Below are 23,698 nucleotides of genomic sequence, written 5' to 3' on the forward strand. Positions count from 1 at the left end.
GCCACTGGTCAGACTACGCAGCAAGAGGCATGTATCAAACTTAACAATGCGGGAACGCTATGACGAGAAGAAATTTAGGGACTGTGTGAGAAAAATGCATGGTACCAGAAGCCACAAGGTGGATTAAATCACACATTTTGGGGAGAGAAGGAGCGTCCCAGCCCATTTCTTACAATATTACTCCACAGTAATCTATGTGGCTGCCCATTCATGTGTTTTCTGCAAATCTTTTGCCAGGTCTGTAACATACATTGTAGGAAATCTATAATTCAGGATTGAGAATCTGACAGTTAGCCAGACAAAATTAAGTGTTGCCCTGCTCACTGAAGCACATAAGTTCATCAATGACTTGAGATGCCTAACCTGAAATCACTTTTTGAAAACAGGATTCAAATCCAGTTATAGGATTAAGTTCTGCCATGCCAATTAGCATAACCTCTAAATTGTGAGACAAACTCAAATTAACGCACTCATTTGATCATTAGATGCACAAATATTTTAAATGCCTTAAAAAAAAAATTGGGTAACTACAACATTCTTAACACCTGAAATGCTCAAAATGGAGGTAGGGACAAGCTTTGAACCAAAGTCTGTAATAATTAGTGAGTGCAAAAGATTTGTTCAGACAAATAACATTTGACACAGTTTCTTTCTCTTGATATCATGTGATCTTAAAAGGGTACAATAGTTGCACACATGCTTCCTAAATTCTAAACTAATAATAATTTAAGACAATGGAATACTGAAGAACTGTAAGGGAAATTCATTCCTGATACAAATTTCTGGACAAATATTAACATCTGTGTAAAGTTAATTAAAATTTCAGCACCTGCTATCAATTTTACCTATATTCAATTGGTAATTATCTGATTACTTATGCATGATTAAATCATCCTCTAACCAAGGAGCAGGAGCTTTTCCTCAAATCACAGCTGAACGATTATTTTGCTGTTTTATTTTAATGAGCTGAAATAATGTCAGTCACAGCAACAGGTGAACTAGAGCTGAGCTAAATAAATTTCTTCCACAACAGGACCTCAAATTTGTACTGCTCTATTCATCTTTTTCATTTTTCATCTCGGTATAGAATTAATGTCAATGACCTTTTCATTTTTCAACTAGCTGAGATTTGCATTATCACGCAATCTTTACTTACACAGTCATGCAGTGTTCCTAGAATAATGTCATGTCAGGCAGCTGTTATTGTAATTTTATATCAATGTGGAGACTTGGAGCATCCAGAATATTTCTGAAAAAATGGTTCAGGAAGATAGGGTATGTAGGATATTTCATATTACAGTCAGCAGGGGAACCACAAGATCTTTCTGTTTCTTCAGGAATTTAGGGAAAACAGAGGTATAGAGAGTAAGAGTTTGCAATAGGGTTTGCCATTTGATACCGTTATGGATTTTGTTCAGAATGAGGATATCTGTATATTTTTATGTGTAATTATTACTCTAAGCCATTTAAGTTGGATTGTAAACATACTGTGTTAAACAGATGTCAGGACTGCAGTGGACTTTACAAACTAAATAAGCAGTGGAAGAGGGATTGTTTTGGGTTTTTTGCTTTTTTAAGATTTACACAATCCATGCACATAAAGAATTTATTTCTTTATTAGTAAAAGATAAAGATAGTAGAAAGCAATGAATCTAGGCATCTGTTACAAACCATAACTTAAGCATTTAACTGAGAAGGGACTATGGGCTGCAACAGTTACACATAAGTAAATGTTGCCGTACAAGTCATGCCCAGATTCTCCAAGCTGTTCTTGGCATAAGACCAGAGAACCAAAAAATAGCTTTATGCCATCTTTGTGGTTGCCCAAATCTAGTAACAGAGAGACCAGTCCCAGACACTGTGTAGCTACAGGAGTGCTGTGTATATCAACCACTTGCCCGTGGTTCTCGCCGGGAGAAAAAGCAAAACTGATTATCCACAGGTATTTTTCCAGGTACAGGAAATGTTAAGGGAGCTAGCTGCTACTGAGGAAATAGGTCTCTGAATTTTAGAAACATTTTAACTTAAGAACTGTACTCCATGACCTTTACAGATGAAACTTGACATAAAATTAACATAAAAGCACTTAAATTTAGACTTAACATAGCATATCCGTTAAACAAGAGAAATCCCATAGGTCACTGTGCTCATCTTCACTTTCTATCAGTCCACAGTATCAAAAGATTAGAGCCAGGAGTTATCTAACCCTACTGATGGCTGTAGTATTAAAACTGGGTTCCCTTAATTAACAGGCATGTATCACATAATTCCTTCCCCCAACAGGATGTGAACTCTCGCTCACCTGAAATAGTTCATGTAGGAGGAAATGTGCATTGTTAGGTACATACCAGCACTGCTGCATTACATGCTTAAGTAAGAGCTACAACTTCTTTTTCCTTCCTAGGTATTGTTGTTATAATGCACCCTGAACAATTTTTGTAGTTGCATGGCTTCTAAAGAAAAGTTTCATAATATTAGTGCAAGCATCATAGAAATACATTAGCTGCCAACTACAGGCTGAAGTTAGAGACAAATTACAAAAAGCAAAAAAAAAAAAGAAATTTAAAAGTACAAATCTCAGTAAGAAACAAGATAATTCAGGCTTTAAAATTTTTTATATGTTCATCAAAAAATCCCCGTTTCCATCTTTGGGCCTGGAAATCAGATCGTTTTCAAACCTGAATGTGAGCTGCCATCTAACCCCATATTTAGATCAATAACATGAAGCATAATATGAATCTAAGTACCCAACAATAGAAATATGAACCTGAAATTATAGTATTGTATTTTTTCTACTTTGATAATCCTTGATACAAAATGGGAGCACATTATGCTGTAATTAGACATTTTTAAAAGCTCTTTTGGATCTTTGGATGAAAGACAGCATCTGGGTGCCAAGCTATTAAATGCTTTTACTGTCTGGAACTGTATGTTTGGATCATGGCTCAATCAAGCCAACTTTCCTTATTTCTGACAGGTATTCCAATGTGCTGTGATTTACTACAAGCAGAGCTTTCAAACAAGGCCATATAATATACAGCTGTTTCAAAAAGTGCCTATAAAAACAGAATCTTAATCCTCCACGTGTTGCGTGCAAGTATATTCTTCGTAATTTATAAGATGCTATTGTTTTTGATGGCCATACCTCCAAACATACCTGCCAGTTTTCGAATTGCTTAGAGCAACAAAAAGTCATCAGAATAAGCTGCACCCTCAGTGTCACCTCCACTCCTCTATATCGTACAGTTTGTTGGCACAACTATCAACAATTCTCATTGCAAGTTAGTAATTCTCTAGGCAATGCACATGAAGAGAGAAGATAAAAATCGTTGTGTCAGCTTCTCTGGGTTTGCAATGTTAATAGAAGCCACAGCGCCCAAGATTTGTTTTAAGTCTTTAGTTACTGCAGCTATTGCCTTGATAACAGACGTACTGAATAAGAAAATGGGACTATTACAAATCACTTTCCAGAACAAGAATTCCCCTTGAAAACTGCAAACACTAACAATGTCATGGCATTGCTTATAGGAAAGATGGTTTTGCAAATCTATAAAACTTTCAGGAAAAAGAAGTCATGTCAGAATAAATGATATAGGGTTAGGTATTTTGATATAGGGTTATTAAAATAATCTGTTCCTTAATAATGATTTTTGCCAATAGTCTCTTCTTGCAGGATATGATTCAGAGGACAGCATGCCAATACCCAAACCGTGCCTGTGTATATTCTGTCTTGGGATCTTTAGTGTCATTTGCCAGGCACTGTCACTGATTAAAGGTCCTTAAAAAATACCACCAAATGCAGCTGTCAGCAGCAATAGTCCCCATCTAGAATCATGGGAATTAAGTGTTATGTTTTAATGTCATTAACTGGCAATAAGCCTTTTTCTACAAAGAACATGTTCATCTACAAAGCAAGGAGTAGTTTACTAGGGGAGAAAGGAACTAAGCATGACATAGGAGAAGCCTGCCATCCTCATAAAAATAACAAATGGGGAACACTAAACCTCCGAGTCCCTTGTTTCACCTCATTGACCCTGTTCACTCCTACAGCTGCACAAGGGATGACACTTTTCCCACATTTCACTTAGGCACGTCTGTAAGAGAGCAGAGAGTGTCAGCACTGTGCCTACTTCAACTCCCAACTCACCACTGTCTCTTTTCAGGTCTCTGCATCTGCTCCAGACCCTCTGACTACTGCTGTTTTCAGTGCTACCACTGCATTATCTCTCTTTGCACTGCTTTGTCAGCTACCTTGTCTGGTGCTGATGATACGGTGTCAGACATCCTACTTCAGGTAGTGCAATTCCAGTTTGGCAAGTAGTGAAAATCAAGTAGATCTAGGCCCCTACCCAAGTACCTTCAGGTCTATCACTGCACAGGAGGCATTCAACAACAAGAACAACCACTACATTTCTTTCCATACCGTTCACCTGACATTGACCAGTACATGTGGATACTATGGTTGTAGTGAATTCCTTCCCACTAAGTGCCATGTGGACAATTTTTGTTGAGTCTCCCTCATAAAATACTTCATAGCTCCAACTGAAAACTGAAATAAACTCTATGAAAGCAGTGAAAATAACTACAGCAAAACAACTCCAAAACTTAATCTGCTTCATTCTGGCTATCTCCAATATAAGGTGACAGGTCCTGCCTGTGTGAGACTCCAGCTGCAGAGTTACTGATGCATCCATGGTCAGAGCACAAACTCAGCACGAATGAACCTACTTTGTACTGATTAGTACTACTTTGGTGATTAGGGACCACGTGGTTTCATTTGAACCTCAGTTTTCAACTAATACTAAACAATGAGCTCTCATGGCTGTGAATCAGAAATTCTATGCTTAAGTAGAGTGAAATAATTGCAGTAATTCTTGCAGACACTCCAGAAGAGGAAGGGATTGTAGTTGTAAACAATGAGGAGCAAAAGCTCAGGTCCTCAAAGGTTCTTGAGATATTCATCACCCACTTTAGGCTGAGAAATTTTTCCACCCTCAAAACTGCCATCCAGCTGCTGCTTAAACCTAGAGGGTTGAAATCTCATCTCTGTAAGCCAGGATATTGACACTGTGCATCCTGCACCACTTCATAGGAAGACACTGCTCAAAGCACTCAACTGAAAGCTCCCAAGCAGCATCTAACTGTGGAGGATGGGGGTGGGAGGGGATAAAGGCTTCTTAACACTGAGTAGAACCTTCTGACTGGCAGCTGCTTTCAAAGGCTTAAGTATAGAAACATCTATGAAAATGGACATGACACATCAGAGATCATTAACTATGCATACACCACTTCCAGAGAAATGGAAGGAGCAGTAACTCTACCTTAGCTAACTGCTACAATTACTCAGCCTAAGACTATCCTAGGAACTAAGAAGCATAATCTTCTATTGGTATTTTTGTTGAAGACAGAAGTCTAACTCATATAAAGAATTCATGCTTACACAATCATACACACCTTCACACCCTGATGTTGATATTAATGTTTGTATCCTCATTGTGATGCTTTAGACAAGGGTATCACGTGGAGTGATGTATATGAAGGACATTGTGTGGCAACAGGTGGAACCTAATTCTGTTGTACAGAAATCAGACTTTTACACCCAGTTTGTCGCTCACTAACTGGATCCAGTCCCTTCAGTCCCGAATACATAAAACAGTAAGATTACAGTTGCCGCCCTAAGGTAAGAAAAGGACTGTACGCAGGTTCCCTGAAATAATAAATACAGGCAGCAGAAGATTTAGGATTATAGCTTGATTTATAAATCTGTGCATTTTCCCTAGACTGAAGGCCACTGAATGGAGGAAACTAATCAGCAGGGTTTGACAATTTATCATTTGTGCAAGAATATGACAGCTGTGCAAAATATATGGCTATGCAGAAGACATAAAATATCCGTGAGACTTAAATGTGGCATAGATTCGTCGTCCTTTGAGCAGACTCATCTTTCCAATACAAAGTCTGCTGGAAGGAACTACCTCCACAATTCTAAATACTTTCAAAACCCCATGTAGAAAGAATGGCATCTCAACAGCTGCAACACTGCATGGTGTAGAATCTACTGCTTGGTGTAGACTGGGTACAGCTTAGTTAAAATTCTCCTCAAAGACCAAATGTGAAACATATTGTAAAATCTAAACAGAGATAAATCTGAATACTAGATCGCTGTTGCAGGGCTTGGACACCTGGCTTGCTCAGGGTTTGTCAGAAGTTCCTAATGAGTACCAATTATGATATATTTGAAATATTTTAAAACTTATTTGGCCAAAGAGGTCATCTTGAAAGCAGCTACCATAGCAGACTGTGTGGTACATGTAGACCCATTCAGTCACGGCTTCCCACAATGGGGTTTCAAGTGGGAGCAAAGAACTGAGCAGAAACATGCATCGCGTGTGCCAAAGACAGCAATGAGGTGAAAAGTGGGAGGAGACAGGAATAAGAAGACAAACCTTGCCACAAGCACCAGCGACTGAGGTACTAGTCTAGACAGTTAAACCTGCCTATACTGTGCCCTGTTAGAAGATCAGAGGTAACTGCACAGGTCTGGCAGATGTCACACAGGATCTACAAAAAAGAGATCCTTGCCCTTCTGAGGCACAGAAGCTATGAGCTAGGCAGTGTAGTGCTGTGCACCTGAAATGGCACTCACTGTGTATTTGAAAAGTACATGAACATTTCTGAGAAGAGGGAAGGATGACAATAAAACTGTCTGCAAGCTCTAGATCAGTTCAGGCTTCTCAAAGAAGAGTTTAAGTAGCAGATTGGATGAATAACCCACCCACTACCTCGCAGCCCCTAATCTGTAACTTTATTGATTAATCCCATCAGCACCAGATCGCAACTTCCCTTTCTGCCTTGCCACTGTGGAGAGTTTTGTGCAAGGGACCATGCAAACCCAGCCATGAGTGAATGGTCCTGAAGAGCTCCTGAGTTTGCTGAATGCTTTGACACTAACAGTCAGTATAAGAGACATAGATCTGTTGCACATTCACTGAAACAGCCTACTCCCATCCCCATCCCTCCCTGAGGCTTTCAATAGATGCCAGAAGAGCCATGAGTGTGGGGGCTAGACAAAATCTCCCCATAATATTACAGCCCTCCAGCAGCTTGTCTTCAATGGTGCTCCCTTAGCATGGGCAGCTCTCAAGCAAAGAAACTGCACAAAAAAAATGCTTAATTAATGGTGCCATGTCACTGATGAACCAAAGGGTGCAAAACCAGGAATGTGAAATTAATGTCTCCTTTTCAAGAAGATTATGGTTGCAAAGTAAAAAGAAAGCACAGAGAAAGCAGAAAATACAGGTTAGAAGGTATTTCTTGGAGGAAAAGACTATATCTGTCAAACTCTGCCTTGAGGAGATGATGATGGGAAATGGAAAAGCAAAGTGTCTTCTGTCTCCCCAACCTAATACACCTGAGACACTTCCAGTGCTTTATGGCAGGGACCGGGTCTCTTTTCTGTTCACAGAGCATACTGTAGACCACTATTCCAGTTTATAAGCTGCCCTCCCAACTGGAGACAAGTAATGGTAACAGTAACAGACCAGCAGCCCTTCTGGTTCCAAAACTCAGTAGATAGCTGAGGACTTGCTGAATGAAGGCAGAAAGCAGTTAGAGCTTCTTATAGCAGTGATGATTTATTATGATGTTTTAATCTTAAGCTTTGTTTTGAGCTGCTCCTAAATGTTCTCTTTCTCATAAGATGTATGTAAAGGAAGCCCCTGGTTTCCCAATGTTTTAATTCAAGATATCAAGGGTTCAAGTATAGCAGCACAATGAGTAAGCATCAGACATGAAATTATGAAGTTAAAGCACCTACATGGCTATCATTGATGCTAAACACTTCAAAAAAGTCCTGAAATGAACCACTTTAAGTTCTTTGTATTCTTGTGTATTTGGTTTGCTCAGAGATGTAGGCACATCTGTTATCTATCTTTTAAAGCTCACATATCGCTGTTTTCAAGAAAGTGTTGTAAAGATTTTATTGTCACTTGTTAGAGGTCACAATGTGACCTAACTTACTAAGCTGAAATAACCGTCTTTAGATGCTGAATACTGGTAAAAGTTTCAAGAATAGTGTATTTCTGTAAAGCATTACACAAACCAAGTTTATTAAGGATTTCCTGTAGACAGTAGCATGGACACTGAATTAGTTCTTTTAAAGAGATGACAAGAATTTAGCTGTAATAATCAGAGTATTCAGATAACTTATCTACAGCTTTGGTTGTGAGATATGTGTGAACACACCACTTTTTATCATTTATTTCAGGACCTTTCTCATTGGCTCACAGCTCTGTATTCATTTTTGGAAAGGATTGAATTCCATTTCATGACTGTCCACGAGCTGCATCACAAATTTAAGACCACACACTCCCCTCTCTACACTGATCTCCCACAGATGTCAAGAGGAAGCTTGTACAGAGATCAAAGGAATAATCTGGGCTCTGTGTAGTAAAATAAAACTTTCAATTGTTATTTTTTACATCACATTCAGAACTGCTTACTGGAAAATGTTCCCTTTGCTAGGATTACTGTCACTCTTGCTCCTTTTTTCCTTCTGCATCCTTTCTTCTTTCCTCTGCCTTCTTTTTCTTCTCTTTGTAACTGTCATCACGAATTCCGATTCCCTGTGCAATGTTAGCGTGCAAAATGCCACCATTAACCATGAGTACTTGCACTCTAACAAGTCCTGAGAAGCAATGGTTCAAATCTTCCTCCAGACTCTAGGACACAGTACATTGGCCCTCATTTCTGCACAAGAGAGTATTGCACATCTGTATTTGCAATGTCACAGCTGTGTTTAACATCCTCCTCTCCCCCATACACACTTTTCAAGAGGCAAAAATCGGAACCCAGGAACTTCCTAAATGCCCTGCCCATATCAGACACTCACGCAGGTGTTGAGTACCTTGTCCACCAAAGTATGCAGCACCAGTTAGTCCCTGTCCCAGTGCCAGACACTGTAGGTAGAGCCAGGTTACAGAGCTTTTTGCATGGAAATTCCAGTGTGCTTCAGAAACCCCTGTTTCTAGACAAGATGTTTCTATCAAGACCGCGTAAGGCACAGTTTTTATCCCCACATCTGAAACCAGAAAATGAAAGGACATGGTTTGCCTGAGGTCAGTGTCCAAGCCCAAAACAGGTTTTGGAATTGTCTTTACAATTAAGTTACCAGATCATGTTGTTTTCACTAGGATTTCACATACGCGTGAAGAGATCACTTAGAATTTGTGAGCTAACCTGTTGATCTATCCTAAATTTCTTATCTGAACAAAAAATATACAGAATTAGTGCTGATATATCAGAAGAGAAGATTTAGATCCTAAAGCTACCACTCTGTCAATGACCTCCTCAACCTACTTGAGTGTCAGTAGTGTTCTTAGAATCATTGGCACAAATTAGTATAGGTAAAGCATTCCTCACTCTTGCAGTTAATAAGTGACTGAGAAAGCCTACCAACTTATGCAGACAAGGTTGTTTGCAACCAACAGTAGATACAACAGTGTGCAATCAACATGCAGATGGAATGGTAGCAGACTGAAATGCTCCCACTGTCTCACTTGACGCTTTTACTTGTATTTCGGAAGATAATTTTAACAAGCTTATGAAGTATCAAGAAAGTACTGAGGCTTGAGAATGTCACAAATGGTGTCAGACTGACAGACCTGGGATCTGAATTCTTTCAGTAAGCCATAAAGTTTAGTATAGGAGGTAACTGTACAACCTTTGCTGTCATTATCGCTCTATTGCTACTTTGAGACTGATGTCAAAATTTTACTGGTGTGTCACCCACTCAATCACTACCCTCTTTGAGAGTTTACAGGTAGGACAGTTTGGTGTCAAATAGTGTGGTGAGATTTGACGCACGCTTGGGATCACCCTAGAAATCCATTGAGATGTTCTGTTTGCCTTTTCATCACCAACCTGCCATAATTAATGTGCTTTAAAACTATCTGCTTTTCCACAACTTCAATTACACTAATTAAATGTAAGCTTGTTATTGAAAGTGCTTCACTGGAACAGCCACCAGATTTCTTCACCACTGCTCAGCGCATCTCAGCAAAAATATCACCAATAGTCATCTAATTTTTTTCTTTCCACTCTCACAACTGGAAAAGCTGTGTGAATCCACACTTCACGATACTGGGATCAATGACCAAATCCTAGTGAACTCATAGGGAACAGAATTGGATCCTGTCCCTGGGCCTGTAACTGGCATTTCTGATTGAACGGAGAGCTTAGTCCTGCATTTTACTAAGGCAAGAAGGGTAGGGTAGGGTAGGGTAGGGTAGGGTAGGGTAGGGTAGGGTAGGGTAGGGTAGGGTAGGGTAGGGTAGGGTAGGGTAGGGTAGGGTAGGGTAGGGTAGGAAGCGAATAGTCCACAGTTGCTCAACCCGAGTCTAAATCAAGATTAGGAGTTAAGGGCTCAAATTCCCGCAATTAACAGAAACACTTTCAGGGACACCACACTGAGTGGGATATAGCTATAGCAATACCTCACTAATACTCCCCTGGTAGTGCAACTCAAGTAGAATCATAGAATCACTAGGTTGGAAAAGACCCACTGGATCATCGAGTCCAACCATTCCTATCAGTCACTAAACCATGCCCCTCAGCACCTCATCCACACGTCCTTTAAACACCTCCAGTAGGATGCAAAGAAGTTCGGACTGTGATAGAGACGCTATCTGAAAGGGAAAAGCAGGAAAAGCCTGTGAAACCCCTTTCTCCCCTCTCTACCATCACCGAAAAGGCACACCGTGCTGGGCATGGTCAGGAGATGCAGGGGCAGTGGCCCACTACCTGCTGTGCTCCGAATGAAAGCAGCTTGGTGTCCAGCAGGGTTAATTCTAGTTTGCACCAGAAACACACAGAAAAGCACACAGAGATGGTTTGGGGGGGCAGAGCCTGATAGTGAGGAGGTCTGTGCGTAATGGACAATGCGTTTCAAGCAGGAAAAACCTCCATGGAAAAAGGAAACACTTCAAACAAACATACAAAAGTAATTCTAAGGATCATATCCTGCATCCACAGAAGTAAAAAATGAAGATTTTAAGGACAGACATATAGTTTTTTAGAATCTCTCTTCAGACATATATTGAAATTTGTTTTGAATAGTCCTAGGAGCTCCCAAAACACCTAATTGGTTTACAAATTTTAACTGCTATCAGTCATTCCAGGATCACCTGAGGGGATTTTTTTTTTTGTTCCACAGCGCGTGTGATTTCAGTAAAACAACCTGTTGCTCTTTAAAAGTTTTGTTATGAATTACTGTTCTTCCCCTCGATATTATTTCTAGTTAACTGCAGCCAGAGAAAACACCTCCGAGCTCCACGGAAACTTCTCCTTTCGCTCGATCCTCCACGGATTTACAAGCCACCCTGCTCGGGATTTGGGGAGGGGAGGCGCAGGGGTCCCTCCGGGGAATTCCATCCGCATCCGGGATGCCCCGGCTCCCCGCCGCCTCCGACTTGTCCCGCTGCCCGCCCCGACGGGGTGGGGGGGTCTGCACCCCAAAACCAGACCCCGGGGCTGCATTGCGGGCTGTCCCGATCGAATCCCGTCCCGTCCCCGCGCGTCCCCCGGTCCCCGCGCATCCCCCGTCGTGGCGCATCCCCGCGCATCCCCGGTCCCCGCGCATCCCCCACCCCGGCGCATCCCCGGTTCCCGGCGGCAGCGCCGCTCGCTCCCAGCCCCGTCCCCTTTCCCACCGGCCCCCGCTGACCTCGTCCCGCCGCCGGGGCCGCTCCTGCCGCCTCCAGCTCCTCACTCCGGCACTGGGCAGGGCGGCGGCAGCATCCCCCGCCGCCACCCCCCCCCCCCCCAACCCCCGCCGCAGCTGCCGCCGCGGCGCTTGCAGCCTCACGGGAACCGGGGGATGGAAGGGAGGGGGGTGCGAAGAGAGAAACCCCGAGCCGGGGGGCCAGCCCAGCCCTCCCCGCCGCCTCCGGCACCTCCGGGCGCCCGTGCCCCGCTCCCACGGGCCACGCCAGGCGGGGCGGGCGGGGGCCGCCCGGGTGCGCCCCGCTCTGCGCCGCCCCGGGAGGGGCTGGAAAGTCGGGATACCTCTCCGTGGACAGCCGGGATACCTCTCCGTTCAACCCCTCTCGCCTTGACCGAGGGGCGGGTTCCCCTGCCCCGGCTCCCGGCGGCACCCGGCAGGTTGGCACCCCGGTTCCTCACCCTTCCCGATGGGGAAGGGAAGCATCGCCAGCTCAGTTTTCGCTTCAAGACCGCAGCCTTCTTCCTGCAGCTCGATTTATGTTGTTCCCTTGTACCTGAACCCCATGCAGGAAAAATCCCAGAGACCTCTGTCTCTCGAAGCAGAAAAATCATAGAATCATAGAATCACCAGGTTGGAAAAGACCCACCGGATCACCTAGTCCAAATCCTCGCTCTGCTCTGCACAGTTAAATTATTGTGTGCTTGTGCAGATACGTGTAGCTCCAGGGTTGCTCCCCTCACCACTTTATCTACATCTGAAGAACCGAAATGCAGAGATCAAAATGTTTCCATCAATATTTGCTAGCACTTACATTATTACACTGCTTTTCACATCCAACGCTGGTCGAGAGAAACAGTCTTTTGGGATCATTATACAGTTCATAGCTGAAATCTCTTAACCTCATAAAACTACGGGTCTTTTTTAAGAAAAGTAGCACATGGCACTCAGATTCTAGTGTCACTCTACAGCCCAGCACTAGTTGTCTGGGTCTGTCCTGAGAGTCCAGTTTTCATTTCCCAAATAATAACAATAAAACTGTCCTTAAAGTTGAAACATACTGGTAAGAGAATAGAAATATTACATATTATAATCTGTTAGGATACATTAACAGCACATTGGGTTTTTTTCACCCTGAAGAGGTGTCAGGGATCTTTATTTCTGTAGGAGATCCACAGGACCTAACTTGAGTAAATGACTTGTCCATGTTTCACTGCAGAATTACCACCTGACTCAAAGCTACTTAGGTCCGCAAATAGCACTTTATGTATTAGGAAGGAGTTAATTTTGAGGAAGAATTATATTTAATTTCCCACTTCCCCTGCACTAACTAACTAACTAACATTTTAGGGAACTGATCCTCATCCTTATAACAGTTATTACAGTACAATTGCACAATCGTAGTGAAATGATTACAAATACTCTCCAGATAAAACCAACAATAACAACAAAAAAACCCCAAAAAACTGACTGCAAAGGTGAATAATAGCTTCCTTAATTCTGAATCATGCTTAATTGGAGATGGTTCCAGATAAAAGATCTACAGATTCAGAGCATTCCCTATTAAAGTTAAACTAGACGTTCATTTAGGGACCCAAGCAAACCTCACACTTCCCTGCAGCAGTCAAAAGTGTTAATGTTTCCGAATCAAAATAAAATCTTGTTTGAAGAAACAGTAGAGATTTCTTTGTGCACCAAGTATTTGGAGTAAGTTTTTTCAAGATTATAACATAGCATGGCAACAAACCCAAACTTTTTAAGGCTCTGGTGGTGCAGAAACTGGAGGACAAGAGGAGGTTCGTTATTTTAAGTAATCACTTAGCTACGGTTATTGGGCAGAGATGGAAAACATGGAAGAAAACAAAATCTTTAACATGGGAAATCATCAAGGTCAGATGTCAGATTGTGGGACCATTACAAAGTTCTTCCACAAAATCTACAGATACTGCTGTGCTCGTTGCTGCACTAGCCCCACTTGGCCAGCGATGGAATTTGTGCCATATTTTTTTGGTGCCCATTATTTCAGACATAGTTGTATCAAATAGGAAACAAGGTAGCAGAACGGTTTTGGTTTTTTTTTCATTTCTCTTTGTATTAATTGTAGCTCCCTATTACCTGTCGTTTCATCATTTTGTGATAGCTTCTTTCACTATGGTAATAGTGACAGAGCAAAAACTGTTTCTACTCATAAAAATGGGACAATGGTGAGGCAGCAGGACAAACCCATAGGGACCTTGTGTACTCTTATTGGACAAATCGTTGCTTCCTAGAGCTTAGCTGCCACAAGCCAAGGGAGTAAATTAACATCCATTCACAGCGCTTCTATCTAAGCATGCTAAACACTAAACACTACAGGCATTCTTCCTCTAGCTTGCCTACAGAGTTCAGGCCATACCAGAATGCACTTTTCCAGAGCATCCTCAAATCCCAGTGTTTGGAGAGCTCAGCCAGGAGGCAGAAGGCTCAGCTCCTCCTGTGTCTGAGCAGATTTGAACTACATCTCTCACTTAGCAAGGAAATAGCCTAAACAGCTGGCCATTGAGCATTCCAGAGAAGAATTACCCATGCTGAAATTTTGAAACCCATGCTGTCCTTTGTTTTGTTTCACATGGCTTCGTTGTAATTTGAATTAGGTGGGGAGAAATAGTGAGTCCCTTACACCAGGAAAATACTAACATTGAGTCCTGTGCTAATGACAGTTGATTGCAGTTTTGACTCTATGACTCTCTTTGCAGATGAAGGTGCTATTTTTAGTAGAGACTGTGGATTCAAGCCAGCTTCCATAGTGACTTGATTTGGAAGCTAGTCCTTATATCCTAGTTTCTCTCTGCCTTTGCCATATGAAACATATGCTTAAAATACAGCATAAAAGTAACGAGTTAAAGTCAAGTATATTATCTTCAATATTTAATTCCCTATTTATTGTAATACTAAACAGCATTATTAGCTCAGTGATACAGTGGCTGTGAAAGAAGCAAACCAACGATCACTACCAAGAATCACTTCTCCTTCAAAGGCAAAGGTAACAGTGAAAAGAAAAGGAATACACAGAATTACGGAGAACATGCAGCTGTTTGTTCCTTTAAAACTTCAGGCCAAAACTACCTTTGAATATTTCCTGGAAATACCACTAGCAGTTGAACAAGGAAAAGCCAGCAAGGTCTGAGCTGGAACACTGGACCTAAGCATAAAGAAGAGAAAAGCTGAGGTAGCAAATGACTTCTCTGGTTTTCAGGGTAGTGTGTTCACCTCTGCTGCACTGTGGCATTCAGGGTTTGATATCAAAGGATAAAAGCCTACATTGCCAAGCAGGTCTCTTGCAGTGGAAAGACACCTATGGTGTCAGTAAGGCCATTCTTCAAGGAGTACCAAGGGGTGTCTCCAGAACAAGGAGAGCAGATGGAAGGACAGAAAGACCTCAGAAAGATCTGCTTTCCTAATGCTAGGGGGTTTGGGTTTGTTTTTGATTGCAGGGCTAGTTTCCAACTCCATATTGGCTGGCCAGGTATGTTAGCAACTAAGATGCAAAAGCGGGTTGTGAGAGACTTAGGAAGGACTCCTGGAGAAGACCATTGGTTCGAGTGGTATCTGTAGTCCATTGAACCTACTTAGGATTTATGTATGTAATGCATCTCATTGTGCAGCATTAAGGAAACAGGGTCTGATGGACTGTTCTTTAGTACCCTTTAAGGACACAGTTGAACAAGTTATATTACAATGCTGATTCTTTTGATGATGCCTCTGATGATCCCTGATCAGGAGTAACAGCTCTGTTGTATGGCACTGCACACCTGTCTTACACTGGCTGTGTGATGACTTTCTCCACTTCAAGTTAATTTCCTAGTGAGTAGCCAGAGTAGGGAATGTGCAGGTGCCGCAAGGTGATGGAATCTCACAAAGAAGTGGTGAGTGGTGAGGTCATGCGTTGATGTGAATAGGGCAGGTGTCAGCTTACAAGGCAGAGTATTGAAGGTTACTCTTTACACACAGGTATTTTGTTCACCTACTGCTGGTCCCCTCTAGGTGTAAAGGACAAAATAATCCCACAGAAGCATTTTCCTGCAGAAACTCTGCAGAAGATGAAGAGGATAGGTACAATTGTATCTCTAAAGAGAGAGCTCTTTGTCCATCATCTGAACAAAGATATAAGTGACCTCTCCAACAGAATTCTTGCAGCCTGCAAGTGTGGCAGTCAGTCAGCTCTCCAAAATGGCTCAGAAAGCTACCTGATTCTCCTGGCCCTGGTCAGGAAGATGGGTTGATGCTAGGACTGACTTGCTGCTCCTGTAAGTTTCAGCTTATCTGTGTCACTTATCTGGGTTGTGCATGTGGTTGGGGAAGAAGAAATGGTCAGGAAGAAAGTATAAAGGCTAGATGGAAAGATGCAAAGTCAAAAGGGATAATGGGTAAGTCTGATGTTCATTCTCACAAAGTTTTCTGATGATGTAGCTGGTGCTTGCCAGAGGTATGCTTAATACAATGAGTGTGGCTTGAGCCGGTTGCTTAGGAAGCTCAAGCCCAAATTTGAGCCAGTTTAGTGATGGCTGAGTCTTGTTTCCAGGCCCTGGTCTGCTGAAGAGAACGATATTGATAAAACCTAAGCCAGTCTCTCCATTGTTTTGTTCTATTACATAAATTTGGGGAAGCACACAACAGGGAGAATGACTATCTTAAACTACTTCAGTTGCTGGTAAAAGAAACTTGACTGGTAGTTTGAAGACTGACAATGCAGAAAGCTGGGATCTTCTTGCCATTAGATAAACTAAGCACCAGAGGCAAGGCATATCCCTGGCTTCTTCTGCCTCAGAAATGTTCCTTGCCTTTGGCTTGTATAGGAGAGAAGACTTTAACCAAGCCTTCCTCTCTGCTGAGACTGAATGATGAGTATGCATATGAGTTTTGACAGCCATTCAGAGAAAATGTGAGCTGTTAGACTGTGAAGGAAATGCTAGAAGGAGGCTGGGGCTACTACAGGGGCGTGAAGCTGACATACTTTGGCTGTGTAGATGTGGCTATATCACTGTCTAGTGGCTGTCCCATGGAACACAAGTCCCCTCGCTGCAGCTAGACTTTGTAGATATATCACGTGCTCAAGTAATGAGTTCTATGTTTTTCAAGCCAATAATTCTTCTTCCCCTGCTGAGGACAATGAAGTCTGTGTGACTGCAACACATGGATCCCTTGCAGAGGAGGAGATTTGCTCTTGAAGGGCAATTCATGTTGTTTTGGTCAGTGTAGGAATGAAGATAGGAATCAGCTTTTGGTGACTTAACGCTGAAAAGACTATACTGGTATTGCACACTACTCAAAATGAAACCTACTGGTCTAACTAGGAGTGAAACATAAACAAGGCAAAATCTGAATTAAAGGCTGATAGAGAGAAACAGCAGCCATTGTGCATTGAATAAAACCAGCAGCCCTGTGGACTGAGGACAATCCAAAAACAACTCCAGCCCAGCTCCACAAATGTTATTGAACAAGTCTCATGAAGGTGTGTCCTATGTGAGTTAGCCTTAAACAAAGAGGACTAAAAATCTCAAGCCTATTCCTTCTTCCTCCCTGCTGTCTTGGTTTAAAAAGTTGAGAAGTCATGATTAAATTGGCTGAACTTGTTATTTAATATGTTTTATTTAGTTTGTATCTATGATTTTGAAAATATTTATCATATTACTAAAGAATGGTGACTGTTTTCATAGAAACTGGAGATGGAAGAGACCCAGTAAGTTCACATCCAGTCCATCCCCCCTGCTGCCATTGCAGAACTGTTCTGCATGTACATTTTCCAGGACCACCTCCAAAGTAGTTTTGAAAGGTTCTGCTTTCTTGGTGAGGGTTTGTGTTCCTCATGTACAGATCTGGAAACAGCTGGTGATGTCCATTCTCACTTTTTCTTTACTCCTTTCCCTCTTCATCTTCTTTGTCCTCATTCCCTTTTCATGCACAGGCACTTATTTGGTTATCCTTAAGCATTTCTTCTCCCTCCTTCAGCTCTGCACAGTTGGGCAGGGTTACTCTGGCAGAGACAAGCAGCCTAAGCAATATCATTTGAGCAGTTATTTGTAGAGCAACCCTGGAATATCCTGCCCTGGGGAGCGTAAAGAACCAAAGCAAAAGCTCTGAGATATTTGCTGAATACCAAAGCAAAAGCACACAGAGAACATTATCTATTAATTACAGCCAAGCACACTCTTCTTAAAAACCTCATTTGCTATATGTTTCAGCAATGCGATTTCAGTTAAAAATGTTATTTATAACTATCGTAGCTCCTGTGTTTATTATTCAGTCCCTCCATTTGTTTGATCAATAGGTCACGTTTGGCCTACTTGGGGTAGCTTAGTGAGCTGGCTGTTTTCCCTCATGATAGAGTCATTTTGTGCTTCAGGAGCTAGCAATGGATAAAATAACAGTTTTGCATCCACATTGTATGATTGCAAAGGAAACTTTCCAGATGCGAGCCTGTCAAAATGGATGTAGTGATACTCACACCAGAAGGTTGCCAGCTTAAAACAATAATTCTGAGACAGAGGACTTGCTTTTCACATTTCAGCTCCAAAGCCTGTTAACAACTGCTTAAATATCAGTGTGATAAATAGCATCTCTGTTTGCTCATGAATGAAAAGAGACCACTAGTGTGAAAAAAACAGGCCACTGGGGACAAAGCTTTCTAGCATTAGCACAATAACTGATCTGAAGGCAAAATTACTAGTGTCTGGCTGACTGCTTTTTCCAACAAGGCTACTCCTGTATTCTCTGAACTTCTCCCCTCAGTCAAGTTCAGTTGGTTTGTTTGTGGTCTTTTTTTTGTTTACTTTTCTTTCTGGTATTAGTTCTCTTACTGTTTTTCCTCATTTTCACACTTAATCTGCAACCAATTCAAGTGAAGTGTTGGGATGGAGAACCACCAAATCTGACCTCAAAGAAGGTTTCCAAAAATCCCTTCAGCACCGCCGACCCAAGGAAAAGTTATACCATAAGATTAAAAACAAACACAGAACTACATTGAAATCAGAAGAATTTAAAGTAACTGATGGATAACTTTAGAATATTTCCCCCTCTACACTTAGTATGGCTTTTGGAGAACCTATGTGTATGCATTCAAAAATTTCAAAGTGAAAACTGAATCTTAAGTTCTCCTTTACTATTGGGAAGCCTCTTGATCTTCCTTTATGTTTCCCACAGCTCCTTAGCTCCTGTTCTCTCTGATCCCCTACTACACTTCTATTAAGACAGCATGTGACTGAAGTGCTGCATTTTAGCCAGATTTCTCGCCATATGCACATAAGCTTGCTTTTCTGGGTTCTTCTTCCAACTCCTTTCTTTTGTAATTTGTGTTCCATTTTGAGTTGCACATATAAAGTGACCCAAGATTATAGCATTCCAAAAGAATTTACACTTTTAATTATAAACAACCTTCTAAGAACAGAAGGAACTTAATTAGCTCACATACTAAGAATAATTTTAAAATGTGATTTATTTAAAGATTCAATTCTGTTTCATGTGATTCCAGGAGTGAGCAGATTTTGACAGATTGACTTGGGTGTGGCATGGATTTTGTGTCTGGTTTTGGCCAGTTCAGGTGTTATCTGTCTGGTCAAACATTAACTGAGAGATGAATCTTCAGTTGAGCTGCTGTAATGGTTAATTATTCATGATGATGATGTAGCTACTTTTCCTCATAACCTTTGTAAGTGAAAGTCTTTTACCATGATAAAGGCCAAATGCTAATGCACTTCTCCATAGAAATTTCAGTGCTCTGTCTTGCTGTCTCCTGTTGTTCTCTAATAACAATAAACAGATATAAGAATTGTCGGTGCAAGTGGTGATCTGTAATGTAGATCCTTTTAGATACTGTACAACACATAACAGAAGGTGAGTGAAAGCAGAGGGCCCCCTCAAAAGATGTGACTAGCTCCCTGGAGGTGCCTGTCTATGGAGCAGAGAGGAAGCATGAGTCATCTTTTGCTTCTAACAAAGATACTTCAGTCAGAACCTTAAAATTTGGATTAAAATAAAAACAATTAAAACCAAGATGAATGTAGTTTTTGGTATGTTTTTAAGAGTCACACAAATTGCCTTCAGTCTTACCTCAGCAATTCTACTCAGTCATTCATAACAATCTAATCTCTTCAGATGATGTTGGATTATTCGTGATGATAAATCCACAAACATTGACATTCACGCATGTATTCACTATGGCTTAGTCCTCAACTGTTATGAAAGTAGTTGGATATCTCAATGGACATGTAGATGAGCATCAGGTTCACCCTAACAATGCTGCACAGAAAAGTGTTGATTTATAAACTGGGAATCTTCTGCCTCTGATTTCCACTGCTGTGGCAACAGATGGAATAGTGTATTAAGTGCAAGTGTTCTCACTTTAAGACAGATGGGCTTAAAACTGGAGATAAGCAGGAAAAAGGACATAAGCATTATTACAGATTTGGAAAAAATGCCTTGTGAAAATTTGAAAGAGACAGATTTGTTTAGTTTATGGAAAGGAAGGTGAAGGTGTGAGTTTATCACAGCCATCAAGTATTAACATGGTGGAGCTGGAAGTGCTAATAAAGAGCTCTTCCGTTCCAAACCCAGGCAATTTTATGGTAGTAAAGCAAAAAGTAGATAACCTTACCTGTCTGGTGTTCCAAACTAGGCAAAAGGAGGTGGGTAAGCCCTCAATTCCTCAGAAATGGACAGACACCCATTTGTCTGCATTTAGACCCAGACGCCTAGTAGGGCAAAAGACACTTATTGGAATTTGAATTTAAGTAAATTCAGACTTGAAATCAAGTAAATTTTGTAACATTGGTGAAAAATAATTGGCAGAATAATTACCAGTGATTTCTGGTACAATCTTCTGCAGTGGAAATCTTTTCAATTAAACCCCGTTTTTGTTTTTTTTTTTAAATGTAAGGACATTAATTCCAAATCCAACAGTCTCTGCTACGGAAGAGGTTGGACTACACATTCACAATGCTTTCTCCTGTCTATATAACATCCCAGACTCTGAATTTATGCCTTTATTACAGTATTGTTTGATCATCAGTCTTAATGAAGGTCTCATTAATTACCTCTGCTTTCCTGTAAAATGGTCACATGTACTGATCAGCCTTTACTGAATAAATCTAGTCATTAAAGAAAGAAAACAATTAATCTCATCTTATGTGTCACAGTGGCTAATGAGATGATATCATATCTACAATGTACATCAGAAAGTACATTCTGTTTCCTTTTAAAACATAAAAAGTAATTTAAAATGTTGCTATTGTCTTGCACCTAATTCTTGTCATATACATTCCCACCCTTATCACATGCCTTAGAATGTACTTTCTGGGCAGAATGAGTCTTCAGGATTTTATAGATAACAAGAATTTTCTGTGTGGCTTTTAAATACTCAGTTACAGGTCAAGATTAATAATACACTTGAAGGGCAAGGGAAGAAGATGTGTTTTCACATTTAGCTACATGCCTTACTACATTCTTTTTCTAAATAAGTCTAAACAGTTTGTATGACAAAATGTCTCAATTAAGGATGTATTTTACTTCTGAGTAAGTTCTTTGCTTCAAAGGCAAACTTAGTTAAATATTGCCTCTCCTTTCCAAATAGGAATCAAATCACTGGAATTAATATCCGTATTCAGTACTCAAAGAGGTTAATTTTGGATAGTTAGAAGAATGAGTAACTGCAAACAAACCATCTCTCGCTTCTGCTTATTTTGTGCTTTTGGTCTTTAGTGCTGGGTATTTGAAAATCCTCTCCACCTTAACAGCTGTGACTTCATTTAATTGTCTGTAAAGACCTTGGTAGAATCTTGTTTATCTCATTATCTGTCAGTGATTGGTCAGTTTAACTGGCTGATTCCAAGGCCACACACGCTCATCTGCCTGACAGCTAGTTCAATATGTAAGTCACTATTGAAATAAAACAAACGGGCCTTTTGTCATGACACTGATAATTCTGGAGTTTTAGCAGAATGAAAGGGCCTAATAAGATACACAAATTAATATCATATAACACCTGGCTGTATCTGAAGCTATGGCTCCAAGAAAATCCTCCCAGGGTAACCACGAGGCTAAGAAATTCCTACTTGCCTCCCTCGGCCCTAAACACTTGTTTACCCCTCTTTGTTGTATGTGGTTGACTGTGGAGATGGACAGGAAACTGGAGAATTGATCTGTTTAAGGAATCAAAATTAAAAACATGTACATTTTTAATCTGGTCCTGTTGCCTGTACAGCCCCACAATCATTGGTATAATCACAACTAAGAAGGCTAGGTGGGAACAGAAAGGAGGCCTGATTGAATCAGGAGAAAAATCTACAAAAAGCATGCTGAAAGGATGCCTCTATTCCTCAAAAGGTCCCGAAACTATTCTGAAAAATAATGCATAAGACATTAATCTGTGCGAGGAAGATTCTTCCATATGGCTAACACTTCCTTAGGAGTTTTCAAAATGCTTTTGTAAGATGAAGTCACTCCTCAGGTTGAAAGGCCCCTACTCTTATTATAATCAAGTTTCAATGAGAAATTAATTCAAGTTTTTGCTTTTCAGTTCTCACCTCAAATATCTAGGAATTTGGGGGAAAACTGATATAAGTACACATGTAATTTAGTTACTCAACTTATTACACATTTTCAACTCTGAAACAACAGGAAGCTTGTTAAACATAACTTATTTGTTATAACAAAGGTTCTGCAACCAGTATCATCACATCACAGTTTCCCCATCTACGGTGACTGAATGACAGTACTCAGACATGAGATCTCACATAGTACTCCAGAGTCTTAATATTAGTAGTCTATCTTTTTCTTTACATTGAACATTGCATAGTCCTCCATCAGTAGTTGTCACACTTACTGCTTTCACCATTCACCTTCTCTTTGAGTTGTTTCAGTTGCTTTGCATTGTTTGCTTTTCTAAGTAGCACTTGCCATCCTCAGAAAGTATTGTAGTTATTACTTTCATAACTTACTCTGAATGCAATTTATTTTGCTTGGAGTTAGAAATAAAACCATCATCCACCATCTTCTAAGGCAGAAGACAGCATTTGGCACTGTAGCTTGGTGGTGGTAACATTTTTCACATTTATTTTTCTACTGCCAATTTGTTTTGTGCGACGACAAAAATGTTGTTATTTTGCAGTCATTGGACTTTTTTATTCTTTTTTTTTGATGGTTGCTAATTTTGTTTATTTCATTCTTTGGGGTTTTTTAGAAATATTTGTAGAGTACAAGAAGACTTACAGTGATTGCAACTGGTTGCAGTTCAGCAACCAGTTGTTTGCCATTCAGCATCTGGTTGAATCTAGTAGACTAGGAGATGCCTTGGGAAGACTACAAGACTGACTTGTCCACGTCTTGAACATGGTCCTCAGCTCTGTTCTTTCCCTTTGAAAACAGGATGTACTGGAACCAGAAGAGGCACAAAGTAAAGGAGTAAGAATAATCAGTGGGCTGGAATAGCTTATGTACAGGGAGAGACTAAATAGGCTGTTCAGTTTGGAGATGAGGGAGCTGAAGAGGCAGAGGTCTGCAAAAACATGAAAGGTTTGGAAAAAGCAAAAAAGAAAATTGCCTTTTCTCATAATAGTAGGAGTGGATTGGGACACAAGTGAAACTATATGTGGAATTGTTGAACAAACGAAAGGATGGAATGTCTTTTTTACATAGATTGAGGAGTTCGGCGACAAAGGGATGTCATAGAGGCCTAAAGTATGAATGGGTTCAAAATGGGAATTGACAATCTCATGAAAGAAAGGTCTACCTGAGACTGGTCTGGCTTTTGGGGAGGAATTGAACTGGAGGATTTCTAGAACCTGGGAGAGAATTGAACCACATTTGGACTGTTCTTTGACTCCTTCCTTCAGCATTTATGGCTGGCTTTTAAAGGCAGTATGCTACCTTCTAAAATGGATCATTAGTATAACTGAGGATGACTGTTCTTATGTGCCTAGGAAGGCTGGGACCAGACAGGGAAAGATG

At 40.9% G+C, this 23,698-nt stretch overlaps 1 protein-coding gene across 2 annotated transcripts in view; it reads right to left on the minus strand.

Moving 5' to 3' along the window:
* LOC138725395 (extracellular calcium-sensing receptor) overlaps positions 1 to 11,812 on the minus strand; it is a 79,793-nt gene extending 67,981 nt beyond the window's left edge. Inside the window, exon 1 of one of the 2 annotated variants that reach the window (XM_069866299.1) lies at positions 11,723 to 11,812. The gene's annotated coding sequence lies outside the window, so the exon portion shown is untranslated. Of the gene's footprint in view, positions 1 to 2,302; positions 2,399 to 11,722 lie in introns of those variants that run through there. The other variant, XM_069866308.1, reaches the window with a different exon arrangement.
* Positions 11,813 to 23,698: the final 11,886 nt, after the last annotated feature.

Source organism: Phaenicophaeus curvirostris, chromosome 1 (assembly GCF_032191515.1).
Source record: "Phaenicophaeus curvirostris isolate KB17595 chromosome 1, BPBGC_Pcur_1.0, whole genome shotgun sequence".
In the NCBI taxonomy this organism is placed as follows: domain Eukaryota; kingdom Metazoa; phylum Chordata; class Aves; order Cuculiformes; family Cuculidae; genus Phaenicophaeus; species Phaenicophaeus curvirostris.